General features: G+C 42.0%; 1 protein-coding gene and 1 long non-coding RNA gene across 6 annotated transcripts in view; one reads left to right on the top strand and one right to left on the bottom strand.

The window, feature by feature from the left end:
- The window catches only part of bcor (BCL6 corepressor), a 302,269-nt gene that overhangs the window by 171,486 nt on the left and 109,543 nt on the right, over positions 1-21,240 (bottom strand). The window lies entirely within an intron of this gene.
- On the top strand, positions 1,711-11,402 carry LOC140199782 (uncharacterized). The gene is made up of 3 exons (XR_011886489.1): positions 1,711-1,782; positions 1,893-2,068; positions 10,688-11,402. It is a non-coding gene; the product is annotated as an uncharacterized lncRNA (long non-coding RNA).

Raw genomic sequence — 21,240 nt, 5'->3', positions numbered from 1 at the left:
AATCTGTAATACGAAAATAATACAGGCGAGAACTTGTACCTCATCCACGTATGTAAATATTTAAACCAGGATGGAACGTTCCTTCCGCGCTAATTGGTCGTTTAACGCACATGTTACAACTAAGCTGCGTTCCTGTATTGCTTTATTCCTGACATCATGATCAAACTGAGATTGATTTTTGATGTGGTAAACTGGAATTATCAAGATATTGTCATGCTCTTTGACTGATTTAAATCGATATCGTGTGAACAACTGGAAGCCCAATTACAGAATAGTTAAATCCACAAATATCGTTACCACATTGTACATCAGTAATAAAGTTGATGAAAGGAAATGCGTTGCATTATGTATAAAAGTTGCTGATGTATGTTTACGTTGATTTTAAGAAGACATCGTCTACATTCTTGGAACAAGAGATTCAGCAGTTCCCTGGCAAAACCTTGGGGAATGGAGCTGCCAGGGTGAGAGAGGGCAATTTAATAAGTAGTTTGCCCTTACCCGGCGTGGCCTTGTCCCTGTCCTTCGAATTACTACCCCTTGCAGTTCGGAAGAGCCCAGTACCAGCTCGACATTGTAAAACGTCAATCAGCAACTCCCAGCCTATCCGTGATAATAGGCAATCAACACAAAATCACTGCCGCAAGGCATTCTCACGCTTACAAAAGAAGCTCAATTTTGCACCGCGCCATAATTAAACCACTGCGATAAATAAATCAACTTCTGGAAGAAAATATTTATAGCAAATAATGAAGCTTTGATTGGTGAATGTTCCTACATGTTCTTAATTCTTTTACATGTTTCCGTATTTAACTACCAGAAAGCTGTTTCATTAATTCAGAATTGACCGACTCCTATCGGATAAATCTACAAACGACTTTCGCGTTGGTCGCACAGAACACATTTAGCAGCAAAACAGAAAGTAAATGTTCAACAGCGAACGTGCACCAAATCACCATTACTTCAAAGACTTCAACGCGAACCCACATGAACTCTGATGGAAATACTGAGTGCCCTTTAAAAATTCAGGTTGCGTATTGAGCACATCAATCAACCATCGTACATCGAGAATGAGGACACGCTCACAATTTTGCTGTTGTATACACGTAGGCTGTAGCCATGTAAACGGTATATATGGTTTAATGTGTTCAGTCTGAAGAAGCGGATGGGGGAGAATTACAAATGTGCAAAACATTTTGAAACTGAGACCACGAAACACCTGGCAGAGCGATCAGGCGAAAAGCGGCTGAATGAGACGCCTCGGTGCGGTATCGCGGCTTCATCTCTCATTACATGCTTGTGTCAGCAGAATGGCCGTGAACTCATTTCCTCCCTACTGCTGCACCGCCAAAGGAGAGGAACAAAACACGCTCAACAATGCTTTCTACTGAACAACGTTCAGGTTCTCTCTGCTTGGACGTCAGTTCAATGGAGGAAATAAAACACATACACGCCCGCGCAGTTATTTGGGTGATCGGGACCACCTGGAAAAAAATAGCACATGTAACATCACGAAGTGTAGAATGAAATGCAAAGGGCGTGTTTAAAAAGTTCGAGCGACACTAGGTTTATTTTAAAATGTGACCAATGGTAACCGGATTGCATCTCAAAGTTACATCTGTGCGAGTCTTGCTGTGGCCTTTTAAAGGGAAATATGAAATGAATAAAACAAGTAATTTATGTCACGTCATGTAACCACTCCTCCCCCCCCTCTCTCTCTCACACACAGAGCACACCGATAAACCTCCAGCGTTCGTACGCGGAACACACCCATAGAACAAACAGGTATGCACAGGCTACGTCGCAAGATTTAAAAATTAACATCCGAAAATTAAGGAAATAAACGCACTACAATTTATCACTCTCACATCTACCATGTCGTTTTCCCTGCCTAGGCGACAGCACGAAACTTATGGCGGGTCCCGGTTCCTCGCGGAGTTCAGTTACTGATCACCACAAAACAGCTAGTACGTGAAAATAATCACAGTATTTATTTAAAGTTGCGAATAAAGTAAATTACGTCTTGCCTCGCGGGACTTAAATGACGGAAAACTCCGAATTGTATTATGTGGTGAGTTTGTTTTTCCATTTAGAAAGCAGAAGTAACTATCGTCGAGCTCACAGTTAGAAACCTCTCTAACCTTGGTATTTTAACCGCCCCCTTTTTCCTTTAAGCAATCGTTCCTCCTTAAATGAGGTCCTTGAACACGCGGCTTCAAAAACATCAGAACTTCCTTCCGCTCAGCTGCACACTGAAACCAGTTTATTTCAAAGCAGTTCGAGTCAGAGTAAAAGCGCGCCATCCTTTCCCAACTTTCCGCCACCGTTGATGCATCATCATTCTCCCCACCCCACCCCCCCTTTCCCTCCGGCACCTGCAAAATCTCGCTTGACATATCCAAACAACCCAGAAATTTGCAAATGCGAGAGAAGAAACATCAATCAGCAGAAACCAGCTCGACCAGGCCCTGCCTATCAGCCCACAAACACATTATTACTTCTTTGTATCAGAGCTTCACAGATCTTTATGGCTGCGAGGCACCGCTCCCTCCCCCTCATTGTTGTAGCTAATGTTTCGCCAAACAGCTAGTGTGCAAAGTCATGATGGTTCGTGCTGAGAGAAACATACCCGCACGGTGGCCTCAGCAACGCCTCGCTAAATCGCCTTACTGGGAAGACACAAATATGGGATATTTCAATGAACGTCCTTTTTGGCCGCATTGTTTGGAATTAAAATAAACTTGAACAAACGGCCTACTTTACTTTTGCCAAGCCTGGTCAAACTCGATTTTATTCAAATAAACATGAGGAAAAATTAAATCAGCAACCCCAAATGAATTAGCATTCGTAGTAGACCTCGACTCTGAAATACTTTAATATTGAAGTTATATGGAAGATTTTTGATACCCTCTGCAACACAATCTGAAACTGGGTGCGGAGTTCTTTCGGTTGAATCATTCTAGCCATTTAAAAGTATTCCGTATATTTTTGAAGACTTTCAGCCTCTACATCCAAGTTTACCAGTTAACTAGTTCGGTAAATAAGCCTCTCTTCCAAAAAGACAAGTCTGAACCAACATGCATAGAAATATTTGATACCATTTCTCTAAAACACTATCAAAACAAAGAACTGTGGTTGAAATTACCAGGGAGTAGCAAACAGAGAGACCCCGAAGGAATAAAGCGGATCGGAAGTCGATGTTATAAAATAGACATGGATTTTATGTACATATATAAAATGTTTAGAAAAGCACTTATAATGTTGTGGCACAGACGGCTCCCAGGTCGTATGCTAAGAAGTGAGATTAGCACAAAGACTACTTCTTGGCCGGCACGGACACTGTGGGCCGATCTGTTTCCGTTTGTATAACAATATTTATGTCGTGTAGTTTAGTTTATATTCAATTATCGCGCTAGTTGTCAGTGACTTCTTGGGCAATCCTAATTGTTCACTACTTGCAGGACTGTTTCTTACATTCACCCTCACAAATAGGAAAAGGGTGTTCAGTTTACTTTTACATTCTCCCAAGACCAAACTGATAGTAAATATTAAGTAAGTTTGGTCATTACGGCAGGATAACAGCGCAGCGCGTTTGGGAACTTAATTAAAATGTCTCCAGTCGGTGTACAAATCAATATGATAGCTATGGTAAAAGTCGTAACCAATATGACTTTTTCATTTTAATTGGATATATCTCATCAATTCTGTCAGACAATGCTCATGAGGTTTTAATTTCAGCAACAGACTAGGACCTATTTGGAAATAAAACTGCCAGATGAAATTCTGTGATGGTAACTGGGTACGAAAAGTGAACTAAATGCCCTTGAGTCACACACAGTGGCAGTGTGTTTCCTGACCTTAATTCTGCAAAGACAAAATATAGTCACACATAAAATTTTGGTATACAGTAGATCTGTGTATAGTGCTCTCGCTCTGTTCGATATAAACCATTATGAAATATTACAAAATAACCAGTGCGTGTTCAAGTTTATATTCAAACACTCTACGAAAACTTATTTACACTTTTAAACTGGATAAACAGTCTTTTAAAAATTATCAGCTGATCTCCCGTAACGTTCCCCAGGGATAAATCAGGATCAAAATGTAGCCTTAAAGCGAATGTAGTACACTCGATATAAGTCAGCCTCCATTTTAACTGCCATTTTAGTTTGGGTTCGTATAACTTAGTTATGAATTTGTCACAAAAGTTGATTTTGGGAAGCGGACTGCGTGGGAACTTGAGAGTTTCACTGCAGTGTGGGGAAGGAATCAATGAAAGGTCAGATTTAACCATCTGCAACTGGCCAGGTGGTTGGGTGGGGGTGGGGGTGGGGGTGGGGGTGGGGGGGGTGTGGAGTGAGGCCATTCTGTGATCTGAAACTAAGGTAAGGATTTCAACAACAACTGAGTCTTGCTGAAGTGGGAGACAAATTAAGTTGAAGTGCAAGGTGACCAGGAACTAGTGCGAGTTAAGGTAGATTTAACACAAAATCTATACTGTATACGGCACTGGGTTGTACCTATTAAAATGGGGGGAAATAATTTTTGAATTCCTATAAATAACACATGGCTTACTCAAATACCTTCTGATGACTGGGATTATAGTATATGGTCATAACATCTCAACCAGTTACGTGTGTTTATTACTTTTCACGAGATAGCTACCACAAAACAGCAATTTGCTCCTTGAAATATACTGCTAGTCAAAGGAACAAAATTGAACAAAATACAATCTCAACAGCCTAGGTTTAAAGGTCAAAACCCATAGCTTGTTTAACAAGTCTGAAGGTCAAAGACAAAAGTTGGTGAAGCCAGATGTAGAAAGCCCATAAGGTTGAAGATTGGAGTCAGCAAGTCCAGAGGTAACGGCACGAAGGTCGAGTCTATGAGTCCAGGCAGAATGACTGGAGGCTTCAAGCTGGTCTGTCCTGGGTCTGGAGGCCTACCTCTGAGTGTGAGGGGGCTGCTGGTAAGGGAAGAGGCTTGTTTTGATCTTCTCAAAACCACCAGTGAGGAGCAAGGTCCAATTCATCAAAAATAGGGTTTTAAAAAAAGGCTAGTACCAAGATAGAGGACAGGTTGCCAAGAAAATTGTAAATCTTGGAGAAGAAGTTAGTTTGCAGGTGGTCTAGCTGTCTACATTGTTTCTTAAAACCTGTACTTTTGGGTGGAAGTTTTAAGAAACAATGGCAGATATTCAGGCCAAGACATGGATGGTCTTAAAATTGGTCCTTTTGTCAGAAGTCAAAATTGAATAAGTATTGAACCAAGAGAGTTGAAGTTTTTTGTCAGTTGTGGTTTACTATGATTAAATGCTGTACATATACACATTGTTAGCTTTTTTTAAGTGCAGGGATGAAGTAAGTTTCAATTACTCTGGCCTAATGTTCACCTCCTCTCTGAAATGAATTAGATTAACGATTTGTAATCAGAATTCTCTCCAAGTGATTCATTATGCTTGGAAGAAGTTGGGCAGGTGGGAAAACTTGAAAATATGTGTATTACACATTTTGGATTTGGATTTTACACATCTCAGTTACACTCTCATGTGGCAAGCAGTCTCCAAAGCATCCATAGATGTTCATGTACTCCCACATATGATAGTGCTGGACTTGTAGTATCCCTATTGAAGCCCAGGACCTGGTGATTTTCATGTGGAACCAACAGTGAGGTCACATCTATTACTCTCGGGAATCTACCTCCCTCAGTTCCTTCACCAGATTTTCGAAAACCTTCACAGCTTTGATGGAATACAAACTTTCACTACCAGCTTTGCATCCAGTCAGAGTTTACAAGAGCTTTCTGGGGACATGATGTAGGTAGTACTGTAGGATGTCACCCTACCTTGCTGGATGTTTTGATAGGATATAGTTAGCTTAAATCAGCTCATCAAGTCTAGCCCAGCTGAGTGTAGGTGAGAGGAAGCCACAGATGAGTGAAGCAGCTCTATTCACGTCACTTGGTTAGGGTTTTCAGACAGTGCAAGAACCTCCCTACAATATTTAACATGCAGATTACAGTGATATATCTTGGATAATATCCACAAAACTGTAAAGCTGGATTAATAAATGCCAATTTTTACAGTACTCTGATCTGATATAAAATAGGAGTGTACTGTATATTTATTATGTATGGTTGTCAATTGCAAGGAATCTGAAAGAACATGAAAGAATCCGTAGATCCCTCAAAGTTGCCGTGCAAGATGATAGTGTTAGGAAATGTAGAGGAAGATTAGCCCAAAAGCAGAGCAGTGGAGAAGATTCAGTGATGAAAGATAACTTTAATAGACTGCAAAAGTAACAAGCAACAAGGGTCCACAACACTAGAGATTAGATACTAAGCACAACAGGCAATAAGGTAACTGAAAGTTAAGAGCAACTGGTTGAGGCTGGCTGGTTGGTTGGTTTGTATGAGTGAACAAGGACTGTGGATGAGAGCTGGGTTTAAATAAGCTGCAGGTGATGAGTTGGAAATCAGTGGCAGGTGATTCCTGTTAGCTGGGTTGAGACTGGGAAGGGTTTGCCTATGTAGGCCTAACAGATGGGGTTGTTGAGAAGGCTTATGGTGTGTTGGCCTTCATTAGTTAGGGAATTCAGTTCAAGAGCCACAAGGTAATGTTGTAGTTCTATAAAACCCTAGTTGGACCACACTCTGACTATTGTGTTCAGTTCTGGTCACCTCATTATAAGAAGGACGTGGAAGCTTTAGGGAGAATGTTGAGGACATTTACCAGACGTTACCTAGACTGGAAAGCATCTCTTATGAGGAAAGATTGAGCAAGTTAGGTCTTTTTTCTTTGGAGCAAAGGAGGATGAGAGGTGACTTCACAGAGGTGCACTAGATGATAAGAGGCATAGATCAAGTGGACAGTTAGGGACTTTTTCCCAGAACAGAAATAACAGGGGGGCATAACTTTGAGATGATTAGAAGAATGTACAAGGGGTAACACGGAGTGGTGTGTGCATGCTGCCAGTGGTGGTGGTAGAGGCAGATACATTAGAGACATTTAAGTCACTCTGAGGTCAGCACATGGATGACAGAAAAACAGAGGGCTGTGTGGAAGGGAAGGGTTAGACTGATCTTGCAGTTGGTTAAAAGGTTGGCACAACATGGTGAGCCAAAGGGCCTGTACTGTGCTGTAATATTCTATGTTCCATAGGTCTATTTCACACAGCTAGGTAAGTGTGGTGAGAAGCACAAGGGTAAGTCATTCAATCCAAAATCAAGAATTTTTCCTTTCCATTCCCCTTAATATTAAAATGAATGGGAATAAATATCCATCCATTCATACCAAACTGACCGTTACAAAGTTTGAACAGTGCAGACAGTTATTTTCTTAGATGTATTGAATACTACTGAAAGAGGCAACCGGATTCAAAAGTGCAGTAGGTTCAATTTGTGATGTTATATCTAGAAGACATGGAAGAGATTCACCCCAACCCTCCCCTCTCCATTGACACCCCCAACCTCCCCCCTCCCCCCTCTGATCCCAACTCTCATCTGTGCCAGGTCTTTACCATCCCCTCCGACCTTCAACTGTCGGAGGCAGAGCGCTCTGTCCTCGGTAAGGGCCTCACCTTTGTCCCCCTTCGCCCACACCTCAGCGAGTTCCGTGTTCGCCACGATGTGGAACTTTTCTTCCGCCGTCTCCGTCTCCGAGCCTACTTCTTCGGCAAGGACTCTTCCACTCCCACCGATGACCCCTTCTCCCATCTTCAACCCTCCTCTTCTTCATGGACACCCCGCTCTGGTCTTCTGCCTGTTCTGGATCTCTTTATTGCTAACTGCCGATGGGACATCAACCATCTTGACTTCACCGCACCTTGTCCCCATTCCAACCTCACTCCTTCGGAACGCTCTGCTCTCCACTCCCTCTGCACTAATCCTAACCTTATTATTAAACCTGCCGATAAGGGGGGTGCTGTTGTAGTCTGGCGTACTGACCTCTACCTTGCCGAGGCACAGCGACAACTCGTGGATACCTCCTCTTATTTACCCCTCGATCGTGACCCCACTAAGGAGCACCAGGCCATTGTCTCCCACACCATCACCGACTTTATCCGCTCAGGGGATCTCCCATCCACTGCTACCAACCTTATAGTTCCCACACCTCGCATTTCCCGTTTCTACCTCCTACCCAAGATCCACAAACCTGCCTGTCCTGGCCGACCTATTGTCTCAGCTTGCTCCTGCCCCACCGAACTCATTTCTGCATACCTCGACACGGTTTTATCCCCCCTTGTACAATCCATTCCAACCTATGTTCGTGACACTTCTCACGCTCTTAAACTTTTCGATAATTTTAAGTTCCCTGGCCCCCACCGCTTTATTTTCACCATGGATGTCCAGTCCCTATATACTTCCATCCCCCATCAGGAAGGTCTCAAAGCTCTATGCTTCTTTTTGGATTCCAGACCTAATCAGTTCCCCTCTACCACCACTCTGCTCCGTCTAGCGGAATTAGTCCTTACTCTCAATAATTTCTCCTTTGGCTCCTCCCACTTCCTCCAAACTAAAGGTGTAGCTATGGGCACCTGTATGGGTCCTAGCTATGCCTGCCTTTTTGTTGGCTTTGTGGAACAATCTATGTTCCGTGCCTATTCTGGTATCTGTCCCCCACTTTTCCTTCGCTACATCGACGACTGCATTGGCGCTGCTTCCCGCACGCATGCAGAGCTTGTTGACTTTATTAACTTTGCCTCCAACTTTCACCCTGCCCTCAAGTTTACCTGGTCCATTTCCGACACCTCCCTCCCCTTTCTAGATCTTTCTGTCTCTGGAGACAGCTTATCCACTGATGTCTACTATAAGCCTACTGACTCTCACAGCTATCTGGACTATTCCTCTTCTCACCCTGTCTCTAGCAAAAACGCCATCCCCTTCGCACAATTCCTCCGTCTCCGCCGCATCTGCTCTCAGGATGAGGCTTTTCATTCTAGGACAAGGGAGATGTCTTCCTTTTTTAAAGAAAGGGGCTTCCCTTCCTCCACTATCAACTCTGCTCTTAAATGCATCTCCCCCATTTCACATACATCTGCTCTCACTCCATCCTCCCGCCACCCCACTAGGAAAGGGTTCCCCTGGTCCTCACCTACCACCCCACCAGCCTCCGGGTCCAACATATTATTCTCCGTAACTTCCGCCACCTCCAATGGGATCCCACCACTAAGCACATCTTTCCTTCCCCCCCCCCCTGCATTCCACAGGGATCGCTCCCTACGCAACTCCCTTGTCCATTCGTCCCCCCCATCCCTCCCCACTGATCTCCCTCCTGGCACTTATCCGTGTAAGCGAACAAGTGCTACACATGCCCTTACACTTACTCCCTTACCACCATTCAGGGCCCCAAACAGTCCTTCCAGGTGAGGCAACACTTCACCTGTGAGTCGACTGGGGTGATATACTGCGTCCGGTGCTCCCGATGTGGCCTTTTATATATTGGCGAGACCCGACGCAGACTGGGAGACCGCTTTGCTGAACATCTACGCTCTGTCCGCCAGAGAAAGCAGGATCTCCCAGTGGCCACACATTTTAATTCCACATCCCATTCCCATTCTGACATGTCTATCCACGGCCTCCTCTACTGTAATGATGAAGCCACACTCAGGTTGGAGGAACAACACCTTATATTCCGTCTGGGTAGCCTCCAACCTGATGGCATGAACATCGACTTCTCTAACTTCCGCTAAGGCCCCACCTCCCCCTCGTACCCCATATGTTACTTATTTTTATGCACACATTCTTTCTCTCACTCTCCTTTTTCTCCCTCTGTCCCTCTGAATATACCTCTTGCCCATCCTCTGGGTCCACCCCCCCCCCCGTCTTTCTTCCCGGACCTCCTGTCCCATGATCCTCTCGTATTCCTTTTGCCTATTACCTGTCCAGCTCTTGGCTCCATCCCTCCCCCTCCTGTCTTCTCCTATCATTTTGGATCTCCCCCTCCCCCTCTCAAATCCCTTACTCACTCTTCCTTCAGTTAGTCCTGACGAAGGGTCTCGGCCTGAAACGTCAACTGCACCTCTCCCTAGAGATGCTGCCTGGCCTGCTGCGTTCACCAGCAACTTTTGTGTGTGTTGTATGGAAGAGATTTTATTGGGAATGCTGAAAAGATTCATAGGTTAAGTAGTGTTACTGGTGAGAAAAACAGGTTTCCACCATCTGCAGGTTTCCAGTATCTGCACTGCACTTTTCTCAGCAGCTTTGACACTTCATTCTGCATTGTTACTGTTTTACCTTCTACTAAAGTTCAAAGTAAATTTATTATCAAAGTACATATACACCACCATATACACTCTCTCACAGTGGTGTCTGAAAAGAGGATGCTGTCTAAGTTGCATGCCATCTTGGTCAATGTCTCCCATCCATTACATAATGTACTGGGTGGGCACAGGAATACATTCAGCCAGAGACTCATTCCACCGAGATGCAGCACAGAGCGTCATAGGAAGTCATTCCTGCCTGTGGCCATCAAACTTTACATCTCCTCCCTTGGAGGGTCAGACACCCTGAGCCAAAAGGCTGGTCCTGGACTTATTTCATAATTTACTAGCATAATTTACATATTACTATTTAACTATTTATGGTTCTATTACTAATTATTATTATGGTGCAACTGTAATGAAAACCAATTTCCCCGGGATCAATAAAGTATGACTATGACTAAACCGGAGCTTGTTTTTTTTTTTTGCAGGTATACCTAGTAAATCTAAGAACCATAATAGAATCAATGAAAGGCCCCAACGGGGCAGACAAACTACTGATATGCAAAAGACAACAAACCTTGCAAATACAAAAGAAAAAATAAATAATATAAATAAATAAACAATACATATTGAGAATGTAAGATGAAGAGTCCTTGGAAGTTAGTCCATACGCTGTGGGAATGCTCCAGTGATGTAGTAAGTGATGAGTGAAGTTACCCCTCTGGTTCAAGAGCCTGAAAGTTAGGGGTAATAACTGTTCTTGAACCTGATGGTGAGATTCTTCAGCTCCTGTACCTTCTTCCTGATGGCAGCAATGTAAAGAGAACGTGGTGGGGTTCCCTGATGATGGATGCTGCTTTCCTGCAACAATGCTTCATGTAGTTGTGCTCAATGGTGGGGAGGACTTTGCCTATAATGGACTGGACAGTATCCACTATTTTTGAAAGATTTCTATACCAGGCTGTGATGCTACCAGTCAATAAACTCTTCACCACACATCTGTCAAAGTTTGTCAACGTTTTGAATGTAATGCCAAATCTTTGCAAATTTCTGAGGAAGAGGAAGCACTGCCCTGCTTTCTTTGCAATTACAATTACATGCTGGGCCCAGGACAAGTTCAAAGTAAATTAACTCAATGCACTGTATAATGATTTGATCTATATAAATGATATACAAGGCAAGCTTTTCACTCTTTTCATGTGACAACAGTAAACCAATACCAAAAACAATTGTTTATTTTCCTTGGTCTATTGCAATATTTTGGTAATTATCAGACATAATAGGTATACAGTTGGAGAAAGCTATGGTGAAGATGGCATAAATTCACATCCTTGCTCATGATACATTGCATCTCCAAATGTGCACAGCTGTCAGTCAAACAACACTATAATATCCAGAACACATCAAGACCAGACATTGATGCAAGTAAGAAGCATTAATTTGTTTGGAGGAGGAGGAAGAGTTAGATGGGGGATTCAGAGGAGAAAAAAAAGAGGGCAACAGTTAAATAGCAGCTTCCTTCAGATGTGAAGACAGGTGAAATAGATAATTTTTTAAATGTCTTTGAGGAGAAAGTAATCAATGAAATAGTAGCCAGCCTTAAAAAAAAAGGTCAAATAGTCAAAAGCTAAATATCAGGAGAGGTACCAGAGGATTGGAGGATACCAATGTTGTTCTGCTGTTTAAAAAGGCTTTAAACATAAACTGGAAAATTACAGGCTGGTGAGTCTGACATCAGTTGTGGGAAAGTTATTGGAAGGTAGTCTAAGGGACCTCATATATAAGTATTTGGATCAGCATGGATTGATTAAGGATAGTCAGCATGACTTGTGTGTGGTAGGTCAAATCTAACCAATCTTATAATACAGTTTTTCGAGAAAGTTACCAGGAAAGTAGATGAAGGCAAGGCAGTGGATGTTATCTACATAGACTTTAGCAAGGCATTTGAGAAGGTCCCACATGGGAGAGAAGGTTCAGTTGCTCGTCATTCAAGATAAGGTAATAAATTGGATTAGACATTGGCTTTGTGGGAGAAGCCAGAGAGTGGTACTAGATTGTTGCCTTTCTAATTGTGACTAGTAGTGTGCCACAGGGATCGGTGCTGGGTCCATTGTTGTTTGCCATCTGTATCAATGATCTGGATGATAATGTGGTCAACTGGATCAGCAAATTTGCAGATGACACCAGGACTGGGGATAGTGGACAGTGAGGAAGGCTATCATGGCTTGGAGAGTGATCTGCATCGGTTGAAAAATGGCAGATGGAATTTACTGCAGACAAGTGTAAGGTTTCGCATTCCAGTAGGAGCAACCAGGATAGGTCTTACACAGTGAAAGGTACGGCACTGAGGAGTATGGTACAACAAGAGGATCTGGGAATACAGGTACATAATTTATTGAAAGTGGTGTCACAGGTAGATAGGATCGTAACGAAAGCTTTTGTTACACTGGCCTTTATAAATCAAGGTATTGTTTACAGGAGATGGGCTGTTATGTTGAAGTTGTATAAGACATTGGTGAGGCCTAATTTGGAGTATTGTGTGCAATTTTGGTCATCTACCTGCAAGAAAGATGGAAATAAGGTTGAAAGAGTAGAGAAAGTTTACGAGGATGCTGCCAGATCTGGAGGACCGGGGTTTAAGAAAAGACTTAATAGGTTAGGACTGTATACCTTAGAACATAGAAGATTAAGAGGAGATTCAATAAAGTTATACAAAATTATGAGGGGAAAATGTAAGCAGGCTTCTTCCATTGAGACTGGATGGGACTACAACCAGAGGTCATGGATTAAGGGTGGAAGATGAACAGCTTAAGGGGAGCATGAAGGGAAACTTCTTCACTCAGAGGATTGTGAGAGTGCAGATTGAGCTGCCAACACAAGTGGTGCATATGAGCTTGATTTCAACGTTTAAGAGAAGTTTGGGTAGGTAGAGGGAGAATGGAGGGCTTTGGTCCTGGTGCAGGTTGATGGGAGTATTCAGTTTAAGTAGTTTTGGTATGAATTAAATGGGCTGTACTTCTCTATGACTCTGTCAAAATCAATTGCTACGGCTAGCCTTAAAAAAACAAACAGAATGAGATGATAATGCAGGAAATACAAAACCAGAGTTAATATTTTTGGGACATTGAGAAATATGGAACCAGTGCACCTGACTGATAATAGGTTAGTGAATCAATGAGAAGACTGGAATTACATAAAGGAAAACTATCAAAATCAGCAGAGGAAAAATCAAACTATAGCAGTGTTGGATATCTTAAGTAAAATATAAAATGCTAGTAATCCTGCTGAACTCAGAAAGCAGCTAGAAAGAGAGAGAAAATAGGAATAAGATAATCACTGATGCCAATGAAAGATCAACCCGAAATGATGACTGATACAGGCCCTTTGGCCCACAATGTTATGTCACATTTTGACCTGTTCTAAGATCAATCTAACCCTTTTCTCCTACATAGACATCTATTTTTTTTTCATCCATACCTATCTAATAATTTCTCAAATGCCCCTAAATGTATCTGTGTCTACCACCACCCTGGCAGGGCATACCATGCACTCACCACTCTCAGAGTAAATAACTTTTCTCTGATACTTCCCTATACTTTTGTCCAATCACCATAAAATTATGCCCCCTGCTATTAGCACTTCAAACCTGGGAAAAAGTCCTTGGCTATCCACTTGATTTATGCCTCTTATCATTTTGGACACCCCTATCAAGTCACACCTCATCATCCTTCGCTCCAAGGAGAAAAGCCCTAGCTCACTTAACCTTTCCTCATAATGAGATGTTCTGTAATCCAGGAAGCATCCTAGTGAATCACTCTCCTGCACTCTCCTTCCTGTAATGAGGTGATCAGAACTGAGCACAATACTCCAAGTGTGGTCTAATCAGGGTTTTATACAGCTGCAACATTACCTTGTGGCTATTGAACTCAATCTCCTGTCTAATGAAGGCTACAAACCATACGACTTCTTAACCACCCTATAAACGCATGGCAACTCAGAGGGATTCACGGATGTGAACCCCAAGATCCCTCTTTTCCTCCACACTGTCAAGAATCATGCCATTAACCATGTATTCTGTCTTCAAATTTGACCATCCAAGGTTAATCACTTTGTCCTCCAGGTTGAACTCCATCTGCCACTTATCAGCCCAACTCTGCATCCTGTCAATGTTCCATTGTAGACTACGATAAGCTTCTACACTATTCATGAATCCACCACCTTTGTGTCATCTGCAACTCACTAGCCCACTCTTCCACTTCGTCGTCCAAGTCATTTATAAAAATTACAGAGCAGGGTCCCAGAATAGATCCCTGCAGAACACTACTGAGCATTAACCTCTAGGTAGAAAACATTCCATCTACTTCCACCTTTTACCTTCTATAAGCAAGCCAATTCAGAATCCACACAGTCAAGTTCCCCTGGATCCCTGCCTCCTGACTTTCTGAATGAACCTACAATGAGGAATTGTTATCAAAAACCTTTCTAAAGTCCATATGTACCGCATCCACTGATCTACTTTCATTGATGTGTCTTGTTACATTCTCAAAGAGTTTAATCAGGCTCATGAGGCATGACCCACCCTTCATAAAGCCACATTGACTATCCCTTATAAGACTATACTTCTCCAAATGCTCATAAATCCTGTCACCAAGAATCTTAACAATAATTTGCACACCATTGGAGACTCACTGGTCTATAATCCTAGGGTAATTGCTACTCACTTTCTTGAAGAAAGGAATAAGATTTGCCACCTTGCAATCATCTGGTACAACTCCTGTGGCCAGTGAGAATGCAAAGATCATCACCAAAGGCACAACAATCTCTGCCCTCACTTCCTGCAGTAACCTAGGCTACATACCATCTGGCCCTGGGTTCAAATCTATCCTCATGTTTTTCGAAAGTTCCAGCACTTACTCTTTCTTAATGTTGACATGTTCCAGCATAAAAGTCTATCTTATGCTGTCCTCACAAATGTCAAGGTCCCTTTCACAGGTGAATACTGAATAATTGCTCTCCATAGATACTCCATAGAGTTGAAAATTCCTACTTTATTTAAAAGAAAAATCAAACCTTGAAATAGTAAAATGATATATGGTCATAACACAGCCATGCATAAATGAAATATGGTTGGTAAAAATGCAGCACTGGCAGAGGATAAAATCTACAGTGCAAATCTAAACTCTGATTCAAACTGTTCAAGTTCCAATGAGAAAAAGTGGTAGGGACAGTGTTTATACAAAATACCATGGCCTCTTCAGTGTTTTAAATTATAACCATATTATCACATTACAATCTTACCTAAACTTTACTGGGGGAAAATCGTACAAATTTTGGAAATCTGTAATTGAAATTGTAAATACTGAAAATGGTCAGTGTCTGTGGAGAGAGAAACAGAGTTAATGTTTCATAGAAAAAAAGATGCAAGAGCAGGGCCAAACCACACCAGATGAAAATGGAAATTTACTCATGGATGCTGAGGGAATGGCTGAACTACTGAATGAATTATAACATTAGTTTTCATAAAGGAGGATGTAATTGAGACTCTTCTAATCTCAGATACACTGGTATAATGTTTAATCTATCCCAAGCAGTAAACTGTTAACACTCCACTCCACTCGCTAATACAAATATGTTCTTTCTTAAATGAGGAAATCAGAATTGTGCACATCCCAAGAGCAGTCTCATCATGATGCTGTGTAATTTCAGAAGTTTGTCTTTACTTTTGTTTCCAAAACTTCTTGCAGTAAAGGCCAATATACCATTTACCTTTCTAAATGCTTTTCACATCTGCACATGTATATGGTCATGTGTATGGAAGTGTATGGTCATGCACTTCAATAGAAAAAATAAAAGGGTAGTAGGCTATTTCTAAATGAATCTGGGAGTCCTTGTGCAGGATTCCCTCAAGGTTAATTTGCAGATTGAGTCTGTGGTGAGAAAGGCAAATGCAATGTTAGCCTTCATTTCAAGAGAACTAGAATATAAAAGCAAGGATGTAATGTTGAGGATTTGAAAAGCACTGGCGAGGCCTCACTTGAAGTATTGTGAGCAGTTTTAGGCCGCATCTTAGAAAGGATGTGCTGCTGCTGGATAGGGTTCAAAGGAGGTTCACGAAAATGATTCCAGGATTGAATGGCTTGTCATAGGTAGAATATTTGATGGCTCTGGGCCTGTATTCACAGAACTCAGAAGAATGTGGGGTGACCTCATTGAAACCTTTCAAATGGTGAAAGGCCTTGATAAAGTGGATGTGGCAAGGATGCTTCCTATGGTGGAAGTGTCTAAAATCAGAGGACACAGACTCAGAATAGAGAGGCATCCTTTTGGAACTGAGATACGGGGGGAAAGATGAGATACGAAGGTAAGCTCGCCAAGAATATAAAGGAGGATAGTAAAAGCTTCTTTAAGTATGTGAAGAGGAAAAAATTAGTTAAGACCAAAGTTGGGTCCTTGAATATCGAAACAGGTGAAATTATTATGGGGAACAAGGAAATGGCAGACGAGCTGAACAGGTACTTTGGATCTAGGGAAGACACAAACAATCTTCCAGATGTAATAGTGGCCAGAGGACCTAGGGTCGCATCAGGCAGAAAATGGTGTTGGGTAAACTGATGGGACTGAAGGCTGATAAATCCCCAGGGCCTGATGGTCTGCATCCCAGGGTACTTAAGGAGGTGGCTCAAGAAATCGTGGACGCATTGGTAGTCATTTTCCAATGTTCTATAGATTCAGGATCAGTTCCTGTGGACTGAAGGGTAGCTAATGTTATCCCACTTTTTAAGAGAGGAGGGAGAGAGAAAACAGGCAATTATAGACCAACACACATCAAAGTTGCTGGTGAACGCAGCAGGCCAGGCAGCATCTCTAGGAAGAGGTACAGTCGATGTTTCAGGCCGAGACCCTTCGTCAGGACTAACTGAAGGAAGAGTGAGTAAGGGATAGACCAGTTTGTCTGACATCAGTGGTGGAAAAGATGCTGGAATCAATTATAAAAGATGAAATAGAGGCATATTTGGATAGCAGTAGCAGGATAGGTCTGAGTCAGCATGGATTTACGAAGGGGAAATCATGCTTGACTAATCTGGAATTTTTAGAGAATGTAACTATGAAAATGGACATGGGAAAGCCAGTAGATGTAGTGTACCTGGACTTTCAGAAAGCCTTTGATAAGGTCCTACATAGGAGGTTAGTGGGCAAAATTAGACCAAATGGTATTGTGGGTAGGGTACTGACATGGATAGAAAATTGGTTGGCAGACAGGAAACAAAGAGTAGGGGTTAACGGGTCTTTTTCAGAATGGCAGGCAGTAACTAGTGGGGTACCGCAAGGCTCAGTGCTGGGACCGCAGCTATTTACAATATACATTGATGATTTTGATGAAGGGATTAAAAGTAACATTAGCAAATTTGCAGATGACACAAAGCTGGGTGGCAGTGTGAAATGTGAGGAGGATGTTATGAGAATGCAGGGTGACTTGGACAGGTTGGGTGAGTGGGCAGATGCATGGCAGATGCAGTTTAATGTGGATAAATGTGAGGTTATCCACTTTGGTGACAAGAAGAGGAAGGTAGATTACTACCTGAATGGTGTCAAGTTAGGAAAATGGGAAGTACAATGAGATCTAGGTGTCCTTGTTCATCAGTCACTGAAAGTAAGCATGCAGGTACAGCAGGCAGTAAAGAAAGCTAATGGCATGTTGGCCTTCATAATAAGGACAGTTGAGTATAGGAGCAAAGAGGTCCTTCTGCAGTTGTACAGGGCCTTGGTGAGACCATACCTGGAGTACTGTGTACAGTTTTGGTCTCCAAATTTGAGGAAGGACATTCTAGCTATTGAGGGAGTGCAGCGTAGGTTCACGAGGTTAATTCCCGGAATGGCGTGACTGTCATATGTTGAAATATTGGAGTGACTGGGCTTGTATACACTGGAATTTAGAAGGATGAGAGGGGATCTGATTGAAACATATAAGATTATTAAGGGATTGGACACGCTAGAGGCAGGAAACATGTTCCCGATGTTGGGGGAGTCCAGAACCAGGGGCCACAGTTTAAGAATAAGAGGTAGACCATTTAGAACGGGAGTTGAGGAAAAACTTTTTCACACAGAGGGTTGTGGTTCTGTGGAATGCTCTGCCTCAGAAGGCAGTGGAGGCCAATTCTCTGGATTCTTTCAAGAAAGAGTTAGATACAGCTCTTAATTGATCCCGAGGGAAATTGGATTTCGTTCTTGGTTGGTGCAACTGTAACGAAACCCAATTTCCCTCGGGATCAATAAAGTATATCTATCTATCTAAAAATAGCGGAGTCAAGGGATATGGGGAGAAGGCAGGAAAAGGGTACTGATTGTGGATGATCAGCCATGATCACAGTGAATGGCGGTGCTGGTTTGAAGGGCTGAATGGCCTACTCCTGCACCTATTGTCTATTGAGATGAGGAGGAATTTCTTTAGCCAGAGAGTAGTGAATCTGTGGAATTTGTTGCCACAGACAGCTATGGAGGCCAAGTCTTTAAGTATATTTAAGGCAGAGGTTGATTGGTCAGGGCATGGAGGGATATGGTAAAAAGGCAAGAAAGATTAGGGCTAAGAGGAAAAATGGAACAGCCATGATGAAATGGCGGAACAGACTCAATGGCCTAATGGCCTAATTCTGCTCCTATATCTTATGGTCTTAACTTCAGTGATTCATGTACAAGCACATACAGGTTGTTCCAAACATCAATATCTTTTAAACATTTGCCATCTACAAATGTTTCATTTTCCTTTTTTTTTTGCTTTTGTTTTGGAGATACAATAGAGAATTTTAAAATTATGATTGTACAGACAGGAAGGACAGAAAATTGGCAAAGAAATCATAATTAGGGGAAGTAGAATAAATAGTTGGCAAAATCTCAGAAATGACGGGGGTGGTTGTAGAGACAGATTCAACTGTAGCACTGAAAATCTGCAGTACTGGTATCTGCATGGAAATGTAGCTAGGACAGAGGAATGGCATGAGCTCGGTTGTACTCCCATAGAGCTGATTCAGATTTGAGGGGCTGAATGGCACCAGTGGAGTAATACATTCTACTATTCATTCTAATTCAAGTTTCTTCTGCAGCACATTTACAGCATTCTCCAATTATTTTCCTCCACACATAATTGCCTTAAAATACATTAATTCTGTTCTCTCACTATCCAAATGCACATAGCACCCTCAGTAATGTGTTTCAGTTTTGTTCTTTGCATTAATGAACTGGGCTCATGCATTCTGAGAATGGATGTGTTCATGAATGCTCAATTAAGGTGATCTGTTTAATTTTCCACCACTAATCTCAACCAAATTTGATAGGACTAGAGCTTTGATTTGATATATTGATTATGGAACCACCTGGCACTGCCTATATCTTTTTACTTCAGTTGATTGGCATAGCGTTCTATGTTGTACCTTTATCGGATGGGCATTGCATTATTTGGTATGCCTGCTCTTTCTTGTGTGATTTTCTGATCCCTTGTTTGATGATAAAGCAAGGTGCGGGATATAACATGCCATGAGATTACAGATTATGGTGGAATACAATTCTGCTGAGTGGCAACAGTACCCCACATCTTTGAGCTGTTCTGAATCTATTGAAACCGACCTGTGCCAGTGGTGTGGATCCTCAATAGTTTTTATTAGTGCACAGGATGTGGAGATAGTGCTAAAACCAGCATTTATAGGCCATTTTTAGCCTCCTCTTAAACTGCATAGTGTGCCCATTTTAATGTGCCCAATTTAAATTGCCCATTTTAAACTGCATAGTGTGCTAGACACTCAAGACTAAACCACATTGGCCAGCTTATGTAGGCCAGAATGGGTAAGGATGGCATACTTCTTTCATTAAGGACAATAACACACTATATTTAACGAGAATCCAATAATTTCATAGTCACCATTTAACAATGGTACATTTTTATTCCAAACTTAAGGTTAAGTTAAGGCATGGATCAACAGTTTAGATACAAGTCCAGTAATCCAAACACTTTACTAGTACACCCCGGACTTGAATGCCAGCAAGCACATATCACTCTGAATATTTAACATTTATTTTACACCTATGCACAAAAGCAAAGCACAATATGCATATGTAACACACTGTAAGGTTTCACTACTAATGTAGTGGTTTCTCTGTAGCAGCAATGTTTGGGTTATGACTAGAGATAACAGGGCTATGGAATGTGGACTATCCAATGAGAGGGATGTTTTCTTTCTTTTGGGTCTGGGAGCAGGGATTTTGCCATCTTTTGCCGGGCAGAGATGAGGAGAGAAGACACGAATGGAGAGAGTTGGTAGACGCCGGAAGGAGTGGCCTTGGAGCGAGGGTCCGAGGGTTGGCTACGCTCGGAGTAGGTTGACAGGAAGCCAGTGGACTGAACTGTGAGCTCGCATTAGACTGTTTCATGAGAATGGGCCCATTTCTTTTTTTTGTTTCTTTACTAACCATATAGTCAAATTAAGAATTATATAGCTCAATTATTCAATTGCATATTGTGTACTATTCATTATTTCGTAGTACTGATTTCTAACAGGGGACACATCACACAGCATCCACTCAAACAAGATTTCTTAAGTTTGGCCAGGCCTAGGGCTGTCTTCCCCTGGATTAAGCCGCTAGCCGAACCGAGAGTTACACATAGAAATACTATCAAACTTTATGTCAACCCATCTCCAACAATTGCTGTCTCTTTATCGATTCTACCATAGTCAGTACTCTTCAAGCTGTTCTGTTATTCATTCGAAACTGCCAAGACTCTCACCTCGTTTGTTCCTTGAATTTAAATTAAGGATATTTATGTACCATCTATTCCTCCTTTTCCCGATGCCAAAACTATGGAATTCTACATCAGTGTGCTTTTCTTTTGCAATTGTAATATCAAGTTCAAGTTTATTGCAATAGGCTACATATCCAGGTATGAAAAATGTCATGAAAATTAGTCGGTTTTTTTGCAGCAACAGCTCAATGCATTAGAAAGGTGACAAACATAAGTTAACAAATTAACAAATAATATATAATTTATATAACA

The sequence above is a fragment of the Mobula birostris genome, chromosome 6, assembly GCF_030028105.1.
Source record: "Mobula birostris isolate sMobBir1 chromosome 6, sMobBir1.hap1, whole genome shotgun sequence".
Classification (NCBI taxonomy): Eukaryota; Metazoa; Chordata; class Chondrichthyes; order Myliobatiformes; family Myliobatidae; genus Mobula; species Mobula birostris.
This window is presented reverse-complemented; position numbering and strand designations above follow the sequence as displayed.